Genomic DNA, 24,318 nt, shown 5'->3' with positions numbered 1-24,318 from the left:
TCATTTGTATGATAACACACTTATAGGGAAAATAGAGCCATACTATGTGTTTAATTGAATTTATTCTTTATAGATTCAAAATGAGGTAATTAAATTTTTACCCAATCTTAATAGCAAATCCAAAATATCATGATCAAAAATATAGTAAAAGTTTTACAGACTTGCTATTGTCTTGAATTATTTATTACTAGTCACTTAATGATAAAATTGAATCAAAAACAAATTTTTCATTGTCATATTCAAAAAAGAATCTACTTAGCATTTTGTCTACCAAACATCTGTTTTATAATTGGTACTAAGAACTAGGAATCAAGAGTACCTATATAAGGAAATATGTAATGCCCAATTCATGTTCTTTTTATATCAGTAAAGTCATTTGTGAAATTGGTTAATGTCAGAAAGTACATGGTGAATAAAGAACTGGAATAGATTGTGTCATTGCACTCTGGTAACCTATGCCCATCTTCTTGCAATAGCGTGTTTCTGTCAAATGAGTTTAAGCATAATGTTCAGTTGGTCAGGCTGCTTTTTGATAATTTTATAGTTGAAGAAAGATAACAAAATAATGTCACAAACAAAAAATTATTCTTAAATTCATTTTATTGGAAAAAGAAAAAAACAAAGCCTATTAATTTCTGTTTATTTTTAGCTACGTTGCCTGTAGCCAATGCCAACTTTTGGTTTATCCACAGAATAAGCATATAAAAAAGGTAAGAATAAGAATAGTTAATAATGACATAGTAGTAATAGTTAGAAAAGTGTATTTGTGTATTCTCTAAAGAAGGCATTACTATCTCTCTTTTTTACACTTGAAGATAAAGAGGGTTAACGAAATAAATTATTTGTTCAAAACCTTAATAGCAAAGGAAAAGCTTTTCTGATGCTTTGCCTTTTCATTTCATGAGAACTTAATGTTTATATGTCTCACCCTAGGGTGCTTCTAAAATCATTTATTTAAGATACTAATATGGTACTTGAAACTAAGAGGTTAATTATTATAGATAAAGAAAAGACAGGTTACAAAAAAGTAAAAAACTCCCACCTTACAGCAAAGGGTTTGTGAACAATGATAGAAACTTGAAAAATGCATGGCTGCGAAAACATATTATTCAGTTTGAAAGATAATGCAAAGAGAACTGAGGTATAAAATGATTTAGTTGGATAAAGACATTGTTTAGTGGAATAATCTGAAAAAAAAATAAAGAATAGCAAGAGGAAACCAAAACCTTTTTTATTTTCTTAGATTTTATTTTTGACCATGTGGAATTAAGGATATGCTATGCTGACCCCCTTGCACAAGGGCTGACTTCTATTTTGTATGTCCAGAAGGGACCTTCTGACTATTGACATTCATCTCTGGAAGAACAATCCGAAAATGAATAACTGGACTTTTCCATTTTTGACTGGTCATTTCATGTTTTTAATGGATTTAGCTGGAATAGAGCCAATTAATTTCCAAGTGACAAGTTATTTCTCTAGAAGAGAAATAATTTATTCCAAGGACAGGGCCTGGCAACTATGAATCTTAACAGTAAAACCATTTTTCTTTTTTAAAATTGTCTTTCAAAATGAGTTTTAGGGTTGAGAGGTTACTTTTCAGATTTTTAAAAAGTAATGCAAGTAGGAAAAACAAATAATTTATGTTGCTATTATTTTTTAAAAATGTAAATACAGTTATCTTCGTTAGATTAGTACAGTTGAAACCAAAAATAATTAATGTATAGAAAACTTATTATAAACAATATTATGCAGCTAGCTTGATATTAAAAGAAATTAATATTTTAAAAGGCATATACATCTAAAAAGTATCATACTTTGGATTAATTCATTGACAATAAATTCTGTAGCAACTTGAATTATGGAAAAAGTAATGTTCAAATTGCTGGTAAATAAGAATGCTACCAAAAAAGAGAGGACACTTTCAAACTATAAAGTGTAGTACAGGTAGATGTTATGATGACTGTAATCAATTATTCAGAAAGACCACAGTTCAATTTAAGAAACAAAAAAAAAAAAAAAAGGAGAGAAAGGCAAACCATGAGACTCTAGAGAACAAACTGAGGGGTACCAGAGCGATGGGTTAAATAGGTGATGGAGATTAAAGAATGCACTTGTGATGAGCATTGGGTGTTTATGTAAGTATCAAATCACTAAACTGTACATCTGAAACTAATGTTACACTGTAAGCTAATTAACTGGAATTTAAATAAAAATTTAAAATAAATAAATAATAAACATGTGTGTTGTTGGTTATTGAGGGTAAAAAAAAAAAAAGACCATGGTTCACTTACCATTTATTTTTCATTTTAAAAAAAATTTTTAATGTTTTTTTATTTATTTCTGAGAGAGAGCCAGCATGAGCAGGGGAGGGTCAGAGAGACAGAGAGACACAGAATCCAAAACAGGCTCCAGGCTCTGAGCTATCCGTCAGCACAGAGCCCGACGCGGGGCTCGAACCCATGAACATGAGATCATGACCTGAGCAGAAGTCGGAAGCTCAACCGACTGAGCCACCCAGGCGCTGGTATTTTTCAATCTTAATATTTGAGAGCATAATAATTTTCTGGGTTATTTTCTTGATCTAAAAATGACATTTCCCAAAGGTCTATTTTATATAACAATTTCTATTTTACTATTTAAGATTTATAGTAGAAATAGAATAGTTTGACACCCTGTAAGCCTCACTGCTCAGGTAAACTCTTTTAACAAATGTCTATTTGAGTGATTTGTGGGTTTGCTACCACAAATCTGTATATGAGAAATTGGTCAAGTATAATATTCTGTGCTGAAAAGATGCAAATAGTTTAGAAATATTTGTTTTGCCTTCTAAACAATTATCTATAGTGATTTAACCAAATATATTTTTTGATGCAAACGAGTAGTTGATTGATAATTGTTTAAACCAATCAAGATACCACACATTCAAAGTTGAGACAGTGCTGTTTGTTTGTTGTTGTTTTCTTTTATGATCTACCAACTTTACTTTGTATCATAGTCTCTAAAATATTTAACTCGACTTTTGGACCACTATTTAGGGAACAGGAGAAAACTGTTTAACACTAGCCTTCGTGAAGTGATGCTCTTATCCATTTAATCTTTCTCTCATACAAGAGACAGCAAGGAAATTCATGTAAGCATAACATTTCCAGAAACTGCTTCAGAAGATACAACGTAACTGCTTTGCACAGAGAAGCATGTACTAAATCATTTGTTTCTGAGAGCCAGCTTTACTTCTTCCCTGCAAAACTGATAGCTCTGAAATAACTTCAAACATCTCTTTTGAAGTTGGTCAGAGTTCTGTGCTGAATTAATTTCCCCTGAGAAAAGATCAAACAAACAAACAAACAAACTCCAGAATGGTTTCTAGAAATGTTTTGTTATGTGTTTAGTATCCCAAATTCTATTAAATGTTTGATGGTATTGTTGATACAAAGATAGTTTTGAAAAGTTTGCCAATTTACATACCTGTTATATAGTTACTCAGACCAAGCATTCATTAAAATATTTAGGAGGCCCAAACTTTGAAGACTATTAATATTTGACTCTAATTGTTCTGCCATTTACACAGTAAACCACAGTCTCTGATCATCTTTGACATATTGCCAACGAGTATGTACTCTGTAAATTACTTCAATATGTTCACTTTAAAATATCCATTTAACTGGAAATGTTGTAACAAGACAATGTATCGCACTATGTAAAGTGAAAAAGCTTTTTTCTTTACTATTTTCTTTACTATCTATTCTTTACTATTTATTCATAGAGTCATTCATTCACATTACTGGTTTGTACAATCATATGGGTTGACAGAAGATGTAGATTTTCTTCTAGTTCCCTTCATTGTGAATCTTGAGCTATTATATCAATCGTCCATTTAAGTAGAGGTAACAATTCTTTTCCCACTTTATTGTGATGCTTCTTTTTTTTTTTTTTAAGGGGGTGTTCCTTTTGACCTTAGATGAATAAATACAAGAAACAATCTAAGCAGATTCATTTAATAGTAATGTTTTCTAGGTATTCAACCTTACTGCTCTGTTGGAGAGGAAGTAAACATTAAAGGAAAATGAACACTCAAAAATGCTGTTTCATCATTCTGTTTGAACCCTAGAGGTACAAATGGTAATAAACCAAAGGGAAAAGAGATGGAATCAAAGTGTGCAAGTGACTCTAGTATATTTGATGTCACTTAGTTCTTTGGAGGGTCTGCTTATTGTCAGAGAAAGCAAATTCTTTCAAAGCAGAAACATTGAGTTGTGATAGTTTGTGATATTGTTTTAATGGGGACTCTTGTAACAAAGTATCCAAGACTTTCAAACTATTGAAGTTGCTTTAAAAAGCAACAGGGTTTATCCTGGGGCCAACAGGTAAAAATCTATAAAGACAGGCTAAAAAAGATTAAGTGCTCTCTTGGGAAGAACATAATTAAGAAAGATTTCACTGAAATACACAGAACTGAACATGATAGAAATAATGTCAAGCAGACTATTTTCCACTTAAAGAAGATAACAAGATGAGGGTTCAGGAATGGGACTAGGGGAAAAAGGAAATTCAAGGCAGATGTCAGGAAGTACTTTTTCATAAAATGGATCACAAGTACTTGGGAAAGAAGTCTAAATAGAAAAACTAAAGGTATAGTGAAATCATTGACTGTAGGCATTACAGAAACTTTTATACACATTTTAAATGTGGAATATAAAGTAAGAAGATACGTAATTATTTTTATAGTTTGCCATGGTTATTTTTAATTTCAATTAAACAGATCAGAATTAAAGTCATTCAAATCAAGCTAATTATAAATTATTAAAAAGTAAAAGAAGGAAAGGTAGTACTAGTTTTAGTAAATTAACTCTTTAACCTACTACCTGACTCAACAAAGAGATTATGGGATTGACACTGTCCTTTTTTTCCTGAGTGATGATGACAAGCCTCTCCTCAGGCACCAGTGTTCTAGCTCTGCATTTTCTTAAATATAATCACTTTATTTAAAGTCATAGAATCATATACTTTTGAGAACTGACAGCATCATGAAGATCACTATCTTTGATTCTTTAATTTTTTTATAGAAACTAAATGAATACATAGTAAGCTGCAGAGCCAGTGCCCAAAATCAGAACTTCCAACGCCTCCTCATAATTTCATGTCCTAGAGGAACTCAGAAACACCAGGTCCAAGACTCTTTCCTTTCTTCCTTCCTTCCTCTCCCAAACTGTCTTTATGTACTATTTTGCACATTTCTATCCCCAGTCCCAGAATCTTCAGTTATTCTTGGAAACGCTTGCTTGCTCTCTTTTGTTTTTGTTTTTGTTTTTATAATTAGTATACAATGTTATATTAGCTCAGGTGTGCAACATATTGATTCAACAATTCTATGCATTACTCAGCGCTTGCCAGGGTAAATGTAGTAACCATCTGTCACCGTACAATGTTATTACAATATTATTGACTGTATTTCCTATGCAGTACTTTGGAAAATAGTTTCTACAAAACATAATCTAGGCTTTCCCATTAGACAGAATTAGAAACTACTTAATTTTTTTAAAAAGTATGAGATCATGCTGACACTTCCATTTCTTATTAAATAGCATATAACCATTTTGATTTTAAAGTTATATCTCTTATATTTTACACTGAAAATCTTGGTTCCTAACAATATAACTATAACGTAGTTATAGTTAACATAACTATGTATATGTTTTTTTCACAACACAGAAAATTTCAAAATAAAAATATTGATTTCACAACTACAGTAAGTCTTATTTATGTTGATTTTATGTTGATTATGTTGATTTCACATTCCATTGTGGTGCCTGAGTGGCTCTCTGTCAGACTGTTGATCTCAGCTCAGGTCTTGATCTCAGGATTGTGAGTTCAAGTCCCGTACTGGGCTCCACATTGGACATGAAGCCAACTTAAAAAAATGTTTTTAAGAAAAATAAAAAACAATAAGTATATCCATTAAGTATATAAGTCCAAATTTATGTTCTCAAAAAGTATTTGAAGTAATTATCTCCTCCAGGCAGTGTGTCAGCAACTTTAAAAGCATACATTTTTCTGATTGCCCTCCCACTTTTAGGGAATTTCTTCCACTGAATTTTCCTTTTCAGTTCCATTTTATTTTTGAATATTTAAAATGTTTCATTATTTCAAAGTCAATATTGAATAACAAGTAATAGAAAAGCATTATTCTCATCCTGTCTTCTCTCCCATACTCTACCTTCACAAAGCTAATGATTTATTGTTTCTCTTTATATTCAAATGTTGCTATCTGCAAACTTGTGAAAATATATATAGTACTGCAGTTAACTCTACCTATCCCTTTGTGAAAACGTGAAGCCAAAAAGTCATTTTGTCTTTTTTTGTTTCTTCTCTTAAATTTTAAAAAATATTTTCTCTCTACAATTTATGCAATAGTGTTTTTTTCAAACATAACAGCCATCAAACTATTACCTTACCAACAATCATTTCTCCCTCCAAAACATTATCCACAGAACCTAAAGCCATTTTTTAATTTAAATACATACGATGATTTTTTTTTATTGATTCTACATTGCCTCCAGAGCCAAGATTTAAATTCAGATTTTCAGACTAAAAATTAAATTGCTTTTACAAATATTTGCCTCCCTAAGGCTAAGATGTCTTAATACCTAATGCATTTCTAAAGCACCTTCCTTTGCTATACTTTACATTCAAAAGAGAACTTTCATACTATACAAAAGCACATAACAATATATTATATAAGAAGAAATATTGTCATGCAACAACAAAAATAAGTTTTTATGGGCTTTAATAAAGTTTGTTTTGATTTGAGTTGCATAATACATATTTAATGACTACATTATTTTTTAGCCACTGGTCTACAGAATTGCCTAAATCCATAGTATAGTACATTTGGAGGGTATGCATAAATTCAGATGCTTTGGGTTCTAGATCTAAGACCTTAAGTGACATTCAGAAAAACTGAAATATCATGTAAAGGTGGAGGTATATAATAAAATACATGGAATTCACCAAGAAAACACTTTCCTACAAACTTACTACATACTCCTTTATATATCTCATAACTTGCCACTGAAGTCTTTTTTTAAAATATTTTATTATATTTTAAGTAATGTCTGCACTCAACATGGGGCTCATACTCACAACCTTGAGGTCAAGAGTCTCACGCTGGAGAGTCAGCCAGGTATCCCTTGTCAGTGAAGTCTTGAACAAGGCATTTCTTAATGAGTAAAACTATCACTGATTTAATATAATTCTGGTGATCCATAAAACACAAATATTTGTGTGCCTTTGATTTAAAACCTTAGCCAAAAACAATATTAATGGAGCATAATTTAGTTTGATTATTTGTGGTGTGTTTATATTCTAAATACTCATTTTATTATTCATGAAACTTTCCAACTGAGAAACTAAATATATACACTAATCCTAATATTAAAGATCTATTGATATTATATTCTAATGCCCTAACATGACAAATAAAGCCCTTGGACAACCATCTAGTTATGTACCAATTTCCCTCTCTAAGTACAAACCATGTTTATCTAATGTATTTTTGGCTTATAAAAAGTAATAAAGTGCCTATATTGAAATCATATTACACACTTGGTGAATGTGCAATAATTATGTTAATTACATACTTAAAATGTATTCATTCATAAGGGGTTTTACTAACCATTAAATTCAAGTAATTATGTCAGGCTATGGGGGATAGAGGGCAACAAAATGAACAAAACTGCATTACTATTCTTAACAAGTTTACAATACAGAAAAGGAGAAAGCATAATAGCAATTGTTTTGTAAAGTAGTATAAGCAAATGCTATAAAATTCCCTTATTTCTCCCCACTAAAAGAACCATGATCATAAGTACTAGCAGTATCCAGAGGGTCAGTATTTTCTTGAGCTGATTCCTCAGGCCCTAATTCCTGCAGGAAGATCAAGTTTTTAGTAATTGAGAGTTTGGATCCAAGATGGTACCTACCAAAACAGATCTTGGCACGAAGTCCAATTATGAGTAGTGTGAAAAATTTTCCACAGATAATTCTGATGTACATTCTTTATTAAAAAATTCCATAAAGGGTAAAAGTGAAAAATGTTTACAAGCATAAATAGCACTGGAAAGAAACCAGTTAATAGTCATATCTTTGTTGTAAGTAAATTTTGTATGGGTCCAGCACCATGCCAGAAATGGAAGGGAAAAGAAGTCTTAAATGAAGTCTGTGTTTTCCAAGAATTTAAACTTTAACTGGGAATCTTAAAATATAAGTCAGAAATAAAATAATTGTAACATGGATTAGGAGTATAGTAGGCATGTGAATAGAAAAATTTCAAAATGATGTATCAGATTATGGTTTATTGGTTAGAACTTGGTTATCATATGTGAAAAAGAAGCTCTTTCAACATTCAACATTTATGTGTTTCTACCCTATGTGTAATGAGAGGCAATAGTCATGGTCATTAACAGTATGCACCCTAGAATCAGAGCCCCTTAGCTGTAATCTAGCTGTTTGTCCCTAAACCTCTAAATTCTCATCCATAAAATGAGCATACCAATTGCATCAAATTCCTGGATTGATATAAAGATTAAAATGTTAAGGGTTTTAATATATCTTCTGTCCAAAAGGAAGATATATAAATGGCCAATAAACACATGAGAAGATGCTCAACATTATTAGTCAACTGGCACCTGTGTGGCTTAGTCAGTTAAGTACCCCACTCTTGACTTGGGCTCAGGTCATGATCTCATGGTTCATGGGTTCAAGCACGGAGTCAGATTCTGTGCTGACAGCACAGAGCCTGCTTGGAATTCATTCTCTCCCCCCACCCCCCACCCCTTTGCCTCTCCTCAGCTCTCTCTCTCTGTCTCAAAATAAAGAAATAAACTTTAAAAAAAGACATTATTAGTTATTAGGGAAATGAAAATGAAACCCATAATGAGATTCCAGTTCACACCATTAAGATGGCAATTATCAAAAAAAAAAAAAAAAAAGATACAATAACGAGTGTTGATGAGGATGTGGTGAAATGGGAACTTTCATACATTACTAGTGGGAATGTAAAACAATACCACCACTCTGAAAAGCAGTCAGCAGTACTTCAAAATATTATACATAAACTTGCTTATATAACCCAGCATTTTCACGTCTAGGTATGTACATACAGATAAAGCTTATGAAAACTTAGGGCACCTGGGTGGCTCAGTTGGTTAAACATCAGACTTCAACTCAGGTCATGATCTCCCAGTTCGTGGGTTCAAGCCCTGCAGGCTCCGTACTGACAGCTCAGAGCCTGGAGTCTGCTTCGGATTCTACGTCTCCCTTGCCCTCCGCCCTTTCCCCCACTCATGCCCTGTCTCTCTCTCAAAAATACACATTACAAAAAAAATTTTTTAACACACGCCCACACCCACACACATAACTTGCACATGAATAGTGGAAACATCCCCTATATTTATCAACTGATGAAAGAACAAACAAGAAGTAGTCTATACCACGGAATACCATTTGGCAATAAAATTGAACGAAGTACTGATATATACAATAGGAATAAACTTTGAAAATGTTGTGTTAAATAAAGAAAGCCAGACAAAAAAGACCACATAACTATATGATTCCATTTATATCAAATGTCCAGGATAGGCAAATCTGTAGAAACAGAAAGTAGCTTCATGGTTGCCAGGGACTGAGGGAAGATGTGAGGTGGACGTAAGGCATGACTATTAACGGGTACAGGTTTCCTCCTGGGATGACAAGTTATAAAATTAGGTTTTGGTGATGGTTTCAAAATTTTGTAAGTACAGTAAAAAACCATTTAACTGTATGTACATTTTAAGTGAGTGAATTTTGTGGTATGTAAATTACATATCAATAAAGGTTTTTTTAAAAAAAATGCTTAAAAAGTTAATATAAGTAAAATTCCTATGTGTCTATAATATAGTAGCTACTCAGTATATTTTAGCTCTCACTGTTATTTCTAGGCACCAAGTGCTTGTCTCCTTATGAAGCCACACATCTATATAATTGTTTATTCACTTGACTCTATTTCTTATGAGATGGTAAATACCATGAGATTTGGTACCATTTTGGGTTTATCCTATCTGCACTATCCAACACGCAGATCTATTATAGCCATATGACAGTTACTTCAAAAGAGTGGGTGGGGAGGGGGGCCAGGGGGAAAGAGATGGAAGAAGAAAGGCAGGAAAACAAGAGAAGTGCAAAAAAACTGAGTGAAAATGGTCCCTTCCCTTGAAAAACTCACATTTCATTAAGAAGACAGACATGCATGCATTTAATTAAAATATAGTTGCAACATTTTGTCGAGGAATAAGTAAGAAGTGAGGAATAAAGATGGCTATCTGAAGAAGGAGAGATTTACAGAGCTTTGGAGAGGTTGTGGGTGGGAGGGTGCTCTGTGCAAAGGAAATAGCATTAACATAGATGTAGAGATGTTAAAAGGCATAGGATGTATAAGAAAAAATATGTTTACTGTGGCCTCAGTATTTCATTCATGGAGAAAATTGAACAACATGAACCTCTAGTGGAAAATTAGATTCAGACTTAGTAAGACTTGGAATGTCACCATATTTTTTATATAGAACAAGATACATTCACGTTTCTTTCTGTTTTTGTTTGTTTGTTTGTTTTTATTTATATGTGTATGCTTTACATTTTATTTATTTATATGTATATGTTTTACATTTCTACAAAAATTTACATTTTGAAGAAAAAGAAAGATGAAATACTTTGCTTTAATTTTGCTAGCTTTTGGGGATTTTGCGTGGTGGCTATTTTGTAAAAATTACTGTGTGTAACATGTTTTATCACTCTGCCGTGGGAAATTTGAGCCAGTCTCCATGCTACAGGACCCTCTGAGTAATTAAGACATAGGCCTGAGATTCAGTAAATCATAGCCCCAGCTCTGGGGTTGGAAAAGGACTTAAGTTTTTCTACCCCCATACACCGTCGGATCCTCTCTACAACATCGCCACCAAGTGGTCAAAGAACCCCTGTGGGAGGAGCTGGCCTGGGTTTACTTTACAAATAAAACTAGGTGAGCTAAACTTAAATATAATCAATAAAATGCAGGTTAAAACATGTATAGTGCTTAAATTTGATGCTCTCAGTTCTTAAAGAAGACTCATCTCTTTTCCAAGCGGAGAAGATTTGAAACAGCTGCTTTCTATTAAAAATATTCATTTTTTATATATTCCTTTCCATACAGTGTGTTTTGGACAGAAAACAGGGAACGAAAAAGAAGGCAGGACTTAAGGCACATGAGTGGAAGTACAACAAAAGGGAAGCAGAAAATAAGGAAAAGGAGCGGAAGACACACTGAAAATGGCAGTGTGCCTCTTCTATTTGCTGTTGCTTTTTATTTCTATTTAAGGGATGAGCACACTTTGTTATAAAAGATTTATTAGTGTCACAAGTAACGTTAGATCAGCTAGTGTCTTTATCAACCAAAGCAATAAACACTTCAATGTTTAAAACACTTGGCAAGACATAGGCAGAATTTGAAATGAGTTGAAAGGAATGATCACAAATAATGAGGTGTGTGCTGCTCACTTCTAAATATACACAGAGTGCTGGCTTCTTATGCCAACTCAACGTTCAGGAGGTAATTGTATTAAGGGGATGCTACAAATCCTTATTGGCTTCGTGAAACAACTACAACAGAAGCAAAACTAAATAGAATACTTGGTCCATTTCTGAACCAAAACACAACTTTCTGTGACAAAAAGAGAACATAAATCATTTCCCCTATGAGAGCAGCAGATACCAGCATTCGTTCCTTATCTTAATAAAGACAGAATTATTTATGGATAAAAAATAGTATTCACTCTGAGTAATGGGTTATCGCTATATTGCACACCTGAAACTAATATAACACTGTATGTTAATTATGCTGGAATTAAAATTTAAAAAATAGAGAGTGAGAAAAAATAAATATCCCCTCTAGAGCTAGTAACCCTATGTTCCTGTTTTCTAGAGTGGTTCATTATTAGAGGAGAAACCATCAAACCACAAGTAGCATAAAATGTGGCCATAAGATGTATCATGTCAAGATACTATTGCCAAAATTTTATTCCTTCACACACTGCAACATCGTTTCTATTCATTTATATATTTTTATACCCTGCTTTGTTCCAGAGCCACACACACACACACACACACACACACACACACACACGCATCACCAAAAGGATTTAGTGAATAGTTGAGTGAAGAGAAAGAAAGAGGGAAAATTACGAAACCAGGCCAGCAAACCATTCCAGGTGCTCCAGTAAACTTTAAAAGCAAGAGCTGGTCATTACATGAACCTAAAAATAGCCTCTAAAACCTTTCTTTCTCAGACTCATTGGACCATAATTATTGTCATTTCAAAACTGCTTACTACATTGACAGGGTCTTCAATTTCCACGGCTACCATCCGATGTCATTAGAGTCTTTTACTGCAGTTTGTCAAAATTATTAAATGCTGTTCTTGGGTAACCCTGCTGATGAAGAAAGTCAGGAGAGCTTTTAGGACCGGGTATGGGAGAGCGCCCTGAAATGACTGATTCATGCTTCCCTTTGAAACTCTGTAAAGAATATACCTCCTATCACAGGCTTCTCTTTGAAAACCACTCTTCACGGTTCTGAAATGAATGGGCTCAGCACCCCAACTTTTAAACTGGCCTTAAAGTATTCCTTTTCTTTTGGTGGGGGTGAGTGAGTTCTTTGTTTTTATATTTCAGTTATGATGCATTCTGGAATATTACTACATAACTACAAAGCAAGTTCGGTTTTTATTTAGTTTGGTTTGGTTTGGTTTGGTAAAGGAGGAATAGAAAGATGCTTAACCAATGAAAAGAATGAAAAGAAATTTTGAAATATAAACCCCCAAGATGCAATTTTCAGCTCATTTGATGAAATGGAAAGGTATTTTAAAAAATTTTTTTTAATGTTTTATTTATTTCTAGGAGAGAGAGAGAGAGAGAGACAGCGTGAGCAGGGCAGGGTCAGAGAGGGAGGGAGTCACAGACTGAAACAGGCTCCAGGCTCTGAGCTGGCAGTCAGCACAGAGCCCGACGCGGGGCTCGAACCCACGAACCGCGAGATCATGACCTGAGCGAAAGTCAGACGCTTAACCGACTAAGCCACCCAGGCGCCCCGAAATGGAAAGGTATTTTAAATGTAGCCTATGATTAAATACAATTGAAGATTTGTTACAATTTACAGAAAGCAAAAATGCAGTCTTCTTCGTATGATGAATTATAGCACCTCATCTAAATAGAGTCCCTACAAATATCTATTACTATTTGTCAAATAGTAAAAGCCAACTATACAACATGTACAACTACATACCACTTACATTATGCCAGTCATTGTTTGATGGGTTTATACATAATAATCCATTTGCCCTTGCAAAAACCTTGACATAGGAATTATTGTGATGTGACAAATGAAGAAACTGAGGCATAGAGAAATTAAGTAACTGGCTTAGAATCACACAACTGATTATTGGCAGAGTCAGCATTCACACATACCTTGCACTCTAGCTCCCAAGTCCATGGTCTCGTCTACTGGGCAATTCTGCCTCTCGGGTATGGAGTTTCTATGCTGACATATCTTCCAGTATTAGGTTTTTGTCTTATAATTTATTTGATGCCAGAGCCAGACCATTGGAACTTTGAAAAGCATTTAGATAATCTAGATTATATAGATAGACTGAAAAAATGATAAACCAGAATTAATCTGAGTGTGATATGTCTTTATTTATTTATTTTTATTTGAGAGAGAGAGAGAGCGCACATGCACACACAAACATGGGAGAGAGGCAGAGAGACAGAGAGAATCCCAAGCAGGCTCCATGCTCACCTGAGCTGAAACCAAGAGTTGGATGCTCTATCAACTAATCCACCCAGGTGCTCCATGATATGTCTCTTTATAGACCTAGTGACACCATTTTAACATTCTGTACCCTGTTTTGTTTTGTTTTGTTTCATTTATCAAGTTGGAATTTTCATATAATGTGTTTCTCAATCATAAATGGAAACTGAGCACAGATGTGATTATATAAACCAAGATAGTTAAACTTCCTGAAAGATCAGTGTTTTATGAAATAGTACCTGAACTGGTAGGACATCCCCCTAAGGATTCTGCTTAATTTTTTCTCAACTAATGTAGTACATGGAACATGGGTATAAGATCCCCTCAGGTGCTTGCAAAAATGTGATTATGGGACCTTTACTGAGACATACTCTATCAAAATTTCTGGAAGTTTAGCACCAGAATACACAGTTTATTAAACTCCCATGTGATTCTCATATAGTAGAATTTGATAATCATTACTCTTGAATAAGACTTGGTTCTCCAACCTGCTGGCACAATTAGTTCAGCTGGGAGCTTTGAAAAAATTAAACCAAATGAATCAGAATCTTAGGCCGGCATGGGACCTGAGCATCTGATATTGTTAAAGTTTGCCAGCTACTACATGCCACCTATGCACTCAGGGCTGAGAACCACTGCCTGCCTTCAAATTCACAGAAAAAAATATGGAAAGGTGAATACACCCTTTCTGATTTCAATAATCTAGAAATGGTTGTCAAATCACTAACTCCCTAAAAATTATCATATTTTCTAGGCTATTCCTTCCAATTTGGAAAATATTAATATTGAAATGCACTTCCAACCTTACTTTCACAAGAATAAGGGACCCGGAAGCTACTGTATTGATTTCCTTTTTACAATCACAATGGGAGTATCCATGGTCCAACCAGATCATGTAATGGTAGGCTTGATTACATGGCTTTGGGGGTTGTTTATAATTGTGTTTGTGGAGTTTCCTGCCCTGACAGTATATGAACATACTAGGGAATGAAATGCTTTTATATACCCTGATCTTCAAGCCCAGTTATGCTCTTGAGGCTCCAATACTATTCATGAGTGATGCTATACAGCCCGTTAAATCCCTTCACTCGTTCCATATGGAAATGCTTTACTTAAAACTGTTCCCTAGGGACAGAGAAAAAAAGAAATTATTTTAAAAATATGTTGGGATTTTTACAGGGTCATGCTATATACTGTATACTCAAGTGACAATTCTGAATGGACCATGATGACCCAAGACTTTAATTTTGTGATTTAGCCTGACATTAACATCTTAACTTCCCAGTTCAACAAATTCAAGTTCAATGGCATAATGAAGGTGGATGCCACACTTAATGCTGCTTCCAGAATGTACTTTAGGAAAATTGATTTAGGCCCTTTTTATCCTTGGGAAATATGATTTTATGCTCCTAACTTTGAAAATGAAAACAATATGCAATAAGATGAACATAGAAATGCGCAACAAAAATGAATGGGACTTAAGAACCAATTGATTAGAGACATGACCCTGAGTCTCTCTGGCTAGCAAAAGCAATAGATCTCTAGAGAGAAAAGCTGATGATCAAGAGAGAAAAGAAGATATGGCATTGCATACAGAAATATCACTGCAGTTTCTGATAGTTCTCTTAGTTCAAAAGCTTTGAGGAGCATGTCACACTTCAAGGGAATCCAGAGCAGTTGCACTGCCTTGCACACCATTGAGGACGAATCAAATTTTCTTAGCCAACAGACACACCCGTGGTTTGAAAAGGTCTGCAGCTGGTGTTCACAAATGACACCTTGGAGATGATGACATCAGCTTTATAGGCGAGGTAAAAATCCAGTGGCTGGGATTTTAGACAGCATGTGTTCTGTTTAATGACAATAAAAATAAGTTTATAGACTGTATTGAACATTGTATTTACTATTCTCCAAGAAAGAATACAATAAACAAGACTAACCAAATCCATGTATAGTTATGCAACGATATATTTCCAAACCCTCTGATGTATATTTTTTTCTCATTTAGGTTACATCATATTGTTTCATGCCACCATGTACCTGGTACGTGCCTACTTACTACTAATAAACCAGTGTTGGCTGTGCTCACTAGGTATCTTACATAACTACCCCATTCCCAAGCAACAGGAGTTTTCTATAGTAACCATATTAGACTCACAATCCAAGAAGAGTACATTGACACAGCAATGCAGAGTCAATTTGGCCTTCATTTTTAAAATCTATAAGTCAGAAAGTGCAGGTCTATGATGAGATAAGGAGCTTGCTTTAGAAAATAAATCAATATACTATTTCTACCACCAAGAAAATCTTTCCCAAAAAATGTTCACTGAATTTAACAGTGTACTTTGTAATGAAGTTGACTGATATCCTGGTGCAAGCTCCTTATCTTGTCACAGACCAATAGCAAATAGTTCACAAACGTGGTAGCCATGTGAGGACTAGATATTGAGTAGCACTGCTTGAAATATCTATCTATCATGCCTGTTGTGAGTTGAATGGTAGGCCCTCAAAAGTTATGTCCATATCCTAAACCCTAGACCTGTAAAAATATGACTTTTTGAGAAGAGGACTTTTGCAGAAGCTATTAAGTATCTTGAGATAAGGTCACATGGGTTTATCTAAGTGGGTCCTCATCAATGTAAAGCATCCTTACAAGAGACACAGGAGTAGAAGACACAGGGAGAAACTGGAGAAGATCATGTGAAGATGGAGGCATAGATTGGGTTGATGCAGCCCCAAGTCAAAGGACACCTGGAGCCACCAGAAGCCAGAAGAAACAAGAAAGGATTCTCCCCTAGTGACCTTGGAGGGCATGTGGCCTCCATAACTGTACTGTGAGACAATACGTTTCTGCCATTTTAAGCCACCCAGTTTGTGGTAATTTTTCACAGTAGCCCTAGGAAACAAATATAATGCCATAGCTTCTATTGTTAACTTTTAAAAATACTACCACATACAATATTGAGGAACATATTTTTGTAAATAGAACATGCATTATATAGATAGATAGATACATAGATACATAGATGTCAACTCATATATGCATTATAAACACATATATGTCAAGGATGGCGATTCAATAGGAAATAAAATCTAATGGTTGCAATTCACATTTTTAAAACTTCTTCCAATTAATCAATCCAGAGATTTCCATTTAATTCAAGTACCTTTAATTAACTACTAAGACTGAGAATTAAATTAGCCACTTGTCACAAATATTTCTACCTTATTTTTGTTAAGTGGAAGGGGCATCTTCTTTTCCACAGAAATGTCATGCCATGAATTACAATAATAAGGAATTCAGCAAGGAATTTACGGCATGCATCCACTATTTCTGAATCTCATAGGTTTATTCTGATTTTTACACATACATGTAAACATACCTAAACATATAGAAATATAAACACACACACTGCTATCACTAGGGGCAAACGTTGGGAAGATATTACTATATGCGTTCATGATTTGAGTGTAAGACATGTTCTCAGTATTTTACTTCCAAGTGCAAATCCATTTGGAATGTGATTATGAGAGTATACTATAATTAGTCCAAGCATTTTATTGTTTTTCCTCTCTTTCAACAGGGAAGGAGTAGTATGAATCGCATCACAGCAAACCACGGCACATGGGCTCTGGATTTCTAATCCACCAGGAATGAAACCCTTTCAGGGATCTCTCACCAATATCACTTTTCTCTTTCTCAAAGCATTTATCCTACAATTCACCACGTACAGTTGCACCTGCATGGTATATTCACATTCACTGCTGGACCTGCCAAAAAGTGACTTGCAGTTACCATGTTTCTGTTCAAATTAGCTGGGCTCTCTCTGTCTGTGAAACATCTGCTTTGAGTGATACTGTAGCAGCTGTGATGATCTAATAGTAAGCTAAGCACTTTAGTATTCAATTGTACAAAAGGGGCTTTGAGGAGAATGATAAATGACCTAAATTAGATGACGATTTTTAAGTACCTAATTTTAACCTTTGCCATAATGAATGCTTTCTCCTCAAGCTTCTTTGCACCTGTCGCTCTTGGAAAGCGAGTAAAATGTGCCTGCTTGTTGTTTAGTTCAAGTTGCATTCTCAACAGATTGTTAAGCAATGCCTAAAATAGTCAAATGAACCACCACATTGTGCCGTTTAAGAGCTTTCTCCTTTGTTTTGTTTTATTAGCTTCCTCTAATTTCCTATGGTCTTTTCAGGCAGAACTTTCTAAAGAGATGCACAAGTACCATAGAAGCAAATGTTATATCAACCTATATATCATCCTTCAGAAACTTTCATATTTTTGACATATTTTATTTTTAGACTGATCTGTTTTTTTTCTTTAAAAGCTTTTATATACAGAAAGAACAATGTTTTGATTTAATTTTTTACTAAAAGGTCTATGTGTTAGGTTAACTAGGTGCACTAAATAATTCATGATTATTAAGAAGGTGCTTATCCATTTCCTTAAAATTAAAAGTAATTTTGTTCTAGTCTTCAAATCAACCCTTCTATCTCCCCACCTTTTTTCATATTCACATTGGAAACAGAATAACGAAGTCATTCTTGCCATCTTGAAAACAATAGAATAGTATTATCCTGCTTACAAAATACTTCCAGAACAAATAGGATCTCTTCAGCTCCTCACAATGGGATCATTAAGGTAAGTTTTACCTGTGACAGATAAATGATACAAGATTCAGATTGTTTAATTATGCACAAAGTGAGGTGTACTAATGCATAGGTTTGCCTCTGTTTTGTTTTTATTAGTTTTATTACATACTCTCTCCACTACATAAAATTTGTAGAGGAAAGGGAGTCTAAGGGAGTCTGAAAGCATAGTTTCAACTATTGGTCAAAATGCTTTGTTTTCTGTGTGTGAAAAGGCATAAAAGACACCATTCTTTTATTAATTTTCTTTATTAAATTATTTTCCAAAACTACCAATGTAATACTTGCACGCAAGAACTGTTAAATGGTACAATGGTGTGTGAAAAAAGCTAATATATACTCTCCTCAAATCTTTTCCATTTATGTCCCTGTCTCCAATAGATCATCAATATGTCAAATTGTCTCTGTCATACTCCAAAAACATACACAAACATCTATGCACATGTATACAATTTTATCATTCATGTGTCTTTTATTTTTTAGNATGCATCAGCATTTCTGTATCCCTTGGGTAAATTCCTAGCAGTGCTATTGCTGGGTCATAGGGGAGTTCTATTGTTAGTTTCCTGAGGAACCTCCACACTGTTTTCCAGAGGGGCTGTACCAGTTTGCATTCCCACCAACAGTGTAGGAGGGTGCCCGTTTCTCCACATCCTCGCCAGCATCTCGAGTTCTCTGATTTGCTCATTTTAGCCACTCTGACTGGCGTGAGGTGAATGTTTAAAAGACATTCATGTGTCTTTTAAAGAAGATGTATTCGTATTGCAGACTTTACTTTTCAACTTGCTTTTCTTTCTTAATAATACATCATTGGTATATCTCAGGTGAATAAAGAGCTTAACCTAAGACATGTTCTCAATTTAGGCCATAGCTGCATTTCCTGCAACCTATAGTGAATGGGATATTCTGTCTTATGGGTCCCTTTACCCCTTCCTCCTGAATGGATTTTTGTGCTTTATCCTGTGTTATCCATTCAGGTCAAAACACCTACTGGTCCCTGGTAAGTGCCAGGGAGAGGGACTTCTACTCATCCCTTTACTTTTTTATACCTTTTAACTTTGTATGATTATATTATCACTTTACCTTACCTTCCGGCATTTGGAAGATGTCCTGTCTTAGAGAATGCCTCAGTCCTGGGTCCATGTCTACCCATTAACAGATTATTCACATTGTTTCCAGATTTTTGCAAAAAATAATGACTATAGGGAACATTATATTTAACATGACATAGTAGGAAATATGGGTACACATACTCATTCTTTAAATTTTATAGGATAGTTTCCCAGGAGTGGGACTATCAAATTTATGTCATCATTTACAAGCATACCCTTTTGATCAGACCTACCATATAAATGTTACAGTTTTTTTTTTTACCATTTTTGACATTCTTACATTCTTTTTATCTTATTTTTACTTTGATTTGTATTACTCTGACTACTAGTATTTAAAATTTAGATTTGCTCTTCAGTGATTTGCCTACTATTATCACTTCTCCATTTCCTTTGTTCCTGGATTTTGTTCTTTTATCAACATTAAAGAGAGCAATCCTCTATGCTGCAAAAATGTATCTATATAGTTTATTTATCTGTTGACATTTAAAACAGAATTCCTACAGTTTAGTGATTTTATGTGTGTTTCTCTGGCTTCCAAGTTTCTGGTCTTGTTTTAGCATTCTTACCTGCCACATTTTTAGTCTTTTAGATGTATTAAAATATTTCAATTATTTTCATGTATACATAATGTATTATAAGATGCAGTATCTTGGGGTATGTTTTTATTTTCTCCTAAAGGGACTCTTAAGGTTCTTAATGAGTTTGTTGACATCTCATATATATTTGTTGAGAGAGTTAATCCTCCATGGGCCCCAAACATCCTTGTATATTCCTTCTTCCCCAAGTTTTTATTCAAATTCCAGGTAGTTAACATGCAGTGCAATATTAGTGTCAGGTATAGAATTTACTGATTCATCACTTACATACAACACCCAGTGCTCATCACAACCAGTGCCCTCCTTAATACCCATAATCTGTTTAACCCATCCACTGCACCTTCCTCCCGTCTGGTAACCCTGTTTGGTCTCTACAGTTAAGAGTCTGTTTCTTGGGGGCACTTGGATAGCTTAGTCGGCTAAGCGTCTGACTTCGGCTCAGGTTATGATCTCATAGTTCATGGGTTCAAGCCCTACATTGGGCTCTGTGCTGTAGCTCAGAACCTGGAGCCTCCTTCAGATTCTGGTCTCCCTCTGTCTCTACCCCTCTCTCACTCATGTTCTATCTCTCTCACTCTCTCTACCTCTCTCTCTCTCTCTCTCAAAAATGAATAAATATTTTAAAAAATAGTCTGCTTCTTGGTTTGCTTCTCTTTTTCCCTCCTATATTCATTTGTTTTGTTTCTTATATTTCACATGAGTGAAATCATATGGTATTTGTCTTTGTCTGACTGACTTATTTTGTATAGCATAATACTCTCTAGATCCATCCACATCTTTACAAATGACAAGATGTCATTCTTTTTGATGGCTGAATAATATTCCATTGTATATATACATTCCACTTCTTTATCTATTCATCAATCAATGGAAATTTGCTGTATATTCTAGTTGAGTGTGCTAATAATGAAAGGCCCTCACTGTTCTGTATCCAGATAATTTCTCCAGGTTGAATTTGCAGCAACAATCTGGCAGGATGAGGTCCTCTCTCCCTTGGAGACAAAGAGCATGTTTGCGTGCCTCTCATTATAACAGGGGTAGTTTCCCCAAACACAGTCTTCCTGCTCTATAATACACCCCATTGCAAGGGCAGGTATGCACCTGAGCCCTCTATCCATTTCACCCATATAAGGACTTGGAAAACAAGAGGAAATGATGCTAACATGCTCATATCGGTTGCTGTAGCGTCAGAAATGAATTCCTTTTTTCTCTCATCCAGGAGTCCCCTGTCTTTTGCCAGAATCCACCAATAGGCTAACTTAGCTTGTAATTAGAGCAAAATCTCATATCCAACAGCAGTAATTAGGTAAATGTATACATCCATGCACAGCCATACATATACAAACATACAAGCTTAATGATCATATTTCAAGATCTTATGTTCTTTAAAAGTTTCTTTTTTCATTCCAGTTAGTTAACATGCTGTGTTACATACAGGTGTATAGTACAATGATTGAACACTTCCATACAACACCCAGCATGCTGTTTATATTTAAGAGCCCTTAGACTGTTTCCATAATTTGGCTATTGTAAATAATACTGCTGTAAACATTGGGTTGCATTTATCCCTTTGAATTAGTACTTTTGTATTCTTTGGGTAAATAGCTAGTAGTGCAATTATTGGATCATAAGGTAGTTCTATTCTTAACTTTTGAGGAACCTCCACACTGTTTCACAGTCACTGTACCAGTTTGCATTCCCACAAACAGTGGGAATGCACAAGTGTTCCTTTTTCTCTACATCCTCACCAACACCTGTTGTTTCCTGTGTTGTTGACTTTAGCCCTTCTGACAGATGTGTAGTGTTATCTCATTGTAGTTTTGATTTGAATTTCCTTGATGGTGATGATGAACATCTTTTCATGTGTCTCTTGGCTATTTATCTGTATGACTTCTTTGAAGAAATGTCTGTTTTTATTATCTGCCCATTTTTGAATTGGAATATTTTTGGGGGGTTGTTGAGTTTTATAAGTTATTTATATATTTTGGATACTAATCCTTTTTCAGATATAGCATTTACAAACCTATTTCATAGGTTGCTTTTTAGTTTTATTGATTGTTTCCTTTGTTGTGCAGAAGCTTCTTATTTTGATGAAGTCCCAATAGTTTATTTTGGTTTTGTTTTCCTTGCCTCAGGAGATGTATCTAGAAAAAAGTTGCTATAGCCAGTGTCAAAGAGGTTACTGCCTGTGTTCTCTTCTAAGATTTTTGTGGTTTCAGGTCTCACATTTAGATCTTTAATTCATTTTGAATTTATTTCTGTGTATGGTGTAAAAAAGTGGTTCAGTCTCAATTTTCAGCATGTTGCTGTCCAGATGGGATCTATATTTCTCTGTCTGACTTATTTTACTTAGCATAATTCCCTCAAGATGCATCTATGTTGTCACAAATGGCAGGATAGCCTTCTTTTTATGGCTGAATAATATTCCACTGTATATATACCATACCTTTTCAACCATCAGTGGACACAGAGCTTGCTTCTATGTCTTGGCAATTGTAAATAATGCAGTAATGGACATAAGGGGTACACATACATTTTGAGTTAGTGTTTTCATTTTCTTCAGATAAATTCCCTGAAGTGGAATTACTGGATCATATAGTAGTTCCATTTTTATTTTTTTAAGGACCTTCATATTGCTTTTCATAGTAGCTGCACCAATTTACATTCCCACTAAGAGTGCACAAGGGTTCTCTTTCTCCATATCCTGTCTTTTTGATAATAGCCACTCTGACAGGTGTGAGATGCTATCTTATTGTGGTTTTGATTTGCATCCCTGATCATTAATGATGTTGAACATCTTTTCATATGCCTGTTGGTCATCTGTATGTTTTCTTTGCAAAAATGTCTATTTAGATATTTTGCTCACTTTTTATCAGATTGTTTCTTGTTTTAATTTATGGTATGGCTTTTCCCCCCTTGTTAATTTGGAAATTTCTGCTATGATTTTCATTTGTACAAATGGTTATATATTAGCCTTCTCAGATTGTCATAACAAAATATCATAGGCAGACGGCTTAAGAAAAAATTTACTTTCTTATAGTTCTGAATGCTAGAAGTCATAGACCAAGATGCTGGCCAATTTGATTCCTAGTAAGAGCTCTCTTCCCAGCTCACAGACGGTTGCTTCATTGCTCTGTCCTCACAGAGTTGCAGAGAGAGAAGCAAGATTTCAGGTATCTCTTCTTATAAAGACACTAATCCCATAATGAAGGCCTTATCCTCATGACCTCGTCTAACCCCAAGTACCTCCCAGAGGCCACATCACAATGGGAGTTAGATATCCCACATATAAATTTGGGGAGACACAAACAAACATGCAGCCCATAGCGTGTAACTTTCTTATATTCAGATCTAAAGCTAATTTTTTCTAATAACTGTGTGAAATAAATTTAAAATGCCATCTCAATTAAAGTGCTTTATTTATCTATGTCTTTCCAAACCCACTAGTAACCAGTCTTTAAAATATTTTTGTTTCCCACTCTCCCACACTTTCCCTATAAAATATTTGATTTTATGACTTTTGCTGAGATAATTCTTTTTTTTTAATGTTTTGTATTTATTTCTGAGAGAGAGAGAGAAAGAGAAAAAGACAGCACGAGCAGGGTAGGGTCAGAGAGAGAGGGAAATACGGAATCTGAAACAGGTTCCAGGCTCTGAGCTGGCTGTCAGCACAGAGCCCAGTGTGGGGCTTGAACCCACTAACCGTGAGATCATGACCTCAGCCGAAGTCGGATGCTTAGCCAACTGAGCCACCCAGGCACCCCGAAATAATTCTTAATTCTAAGCACTTGAGATTTAGATTTGTAGTGTTCCTCTTCTGTTTTAAAATCTTTATTCTTAAAAGTGTAAAATCTCAGTCATATTATCATTCACTTAAATTTAACTACACGTAAAAGAGGCAGTGCTTATTAGTGATTATTAAATTTACATTTAGAATATCCTTCAAGCATTTCCCATAAATAAAATGGTGGGAGTTTTTTGTTTTTTGTGTTTATAAATCTGTGCTCGTCTGTCTTTTGCACGGTTCTGTAAGTGACTTTCAAATTAAAAAAAAAAAAAAAGGCCAATATGTTTAAAGTTGA

This window comes from Crocuta crocuta, unplaced genomic scaffold, assembly GCF_008692635.1.
Source record: "Crocuta crocuta isolate KB4526 unplaced genomic scaffold, BGI_CrCroc_1.0 scaffold6, whole genome shotgun sequence".
Lineage (NCBI taxonomy): Eukaryota > Metazoa > Chordata > Mammalia > Carnivora > Hyaenidae > Crocuta > Crocuta crocuta.
Note: the sequence above shows the minus strand (reverse complement) of the source record.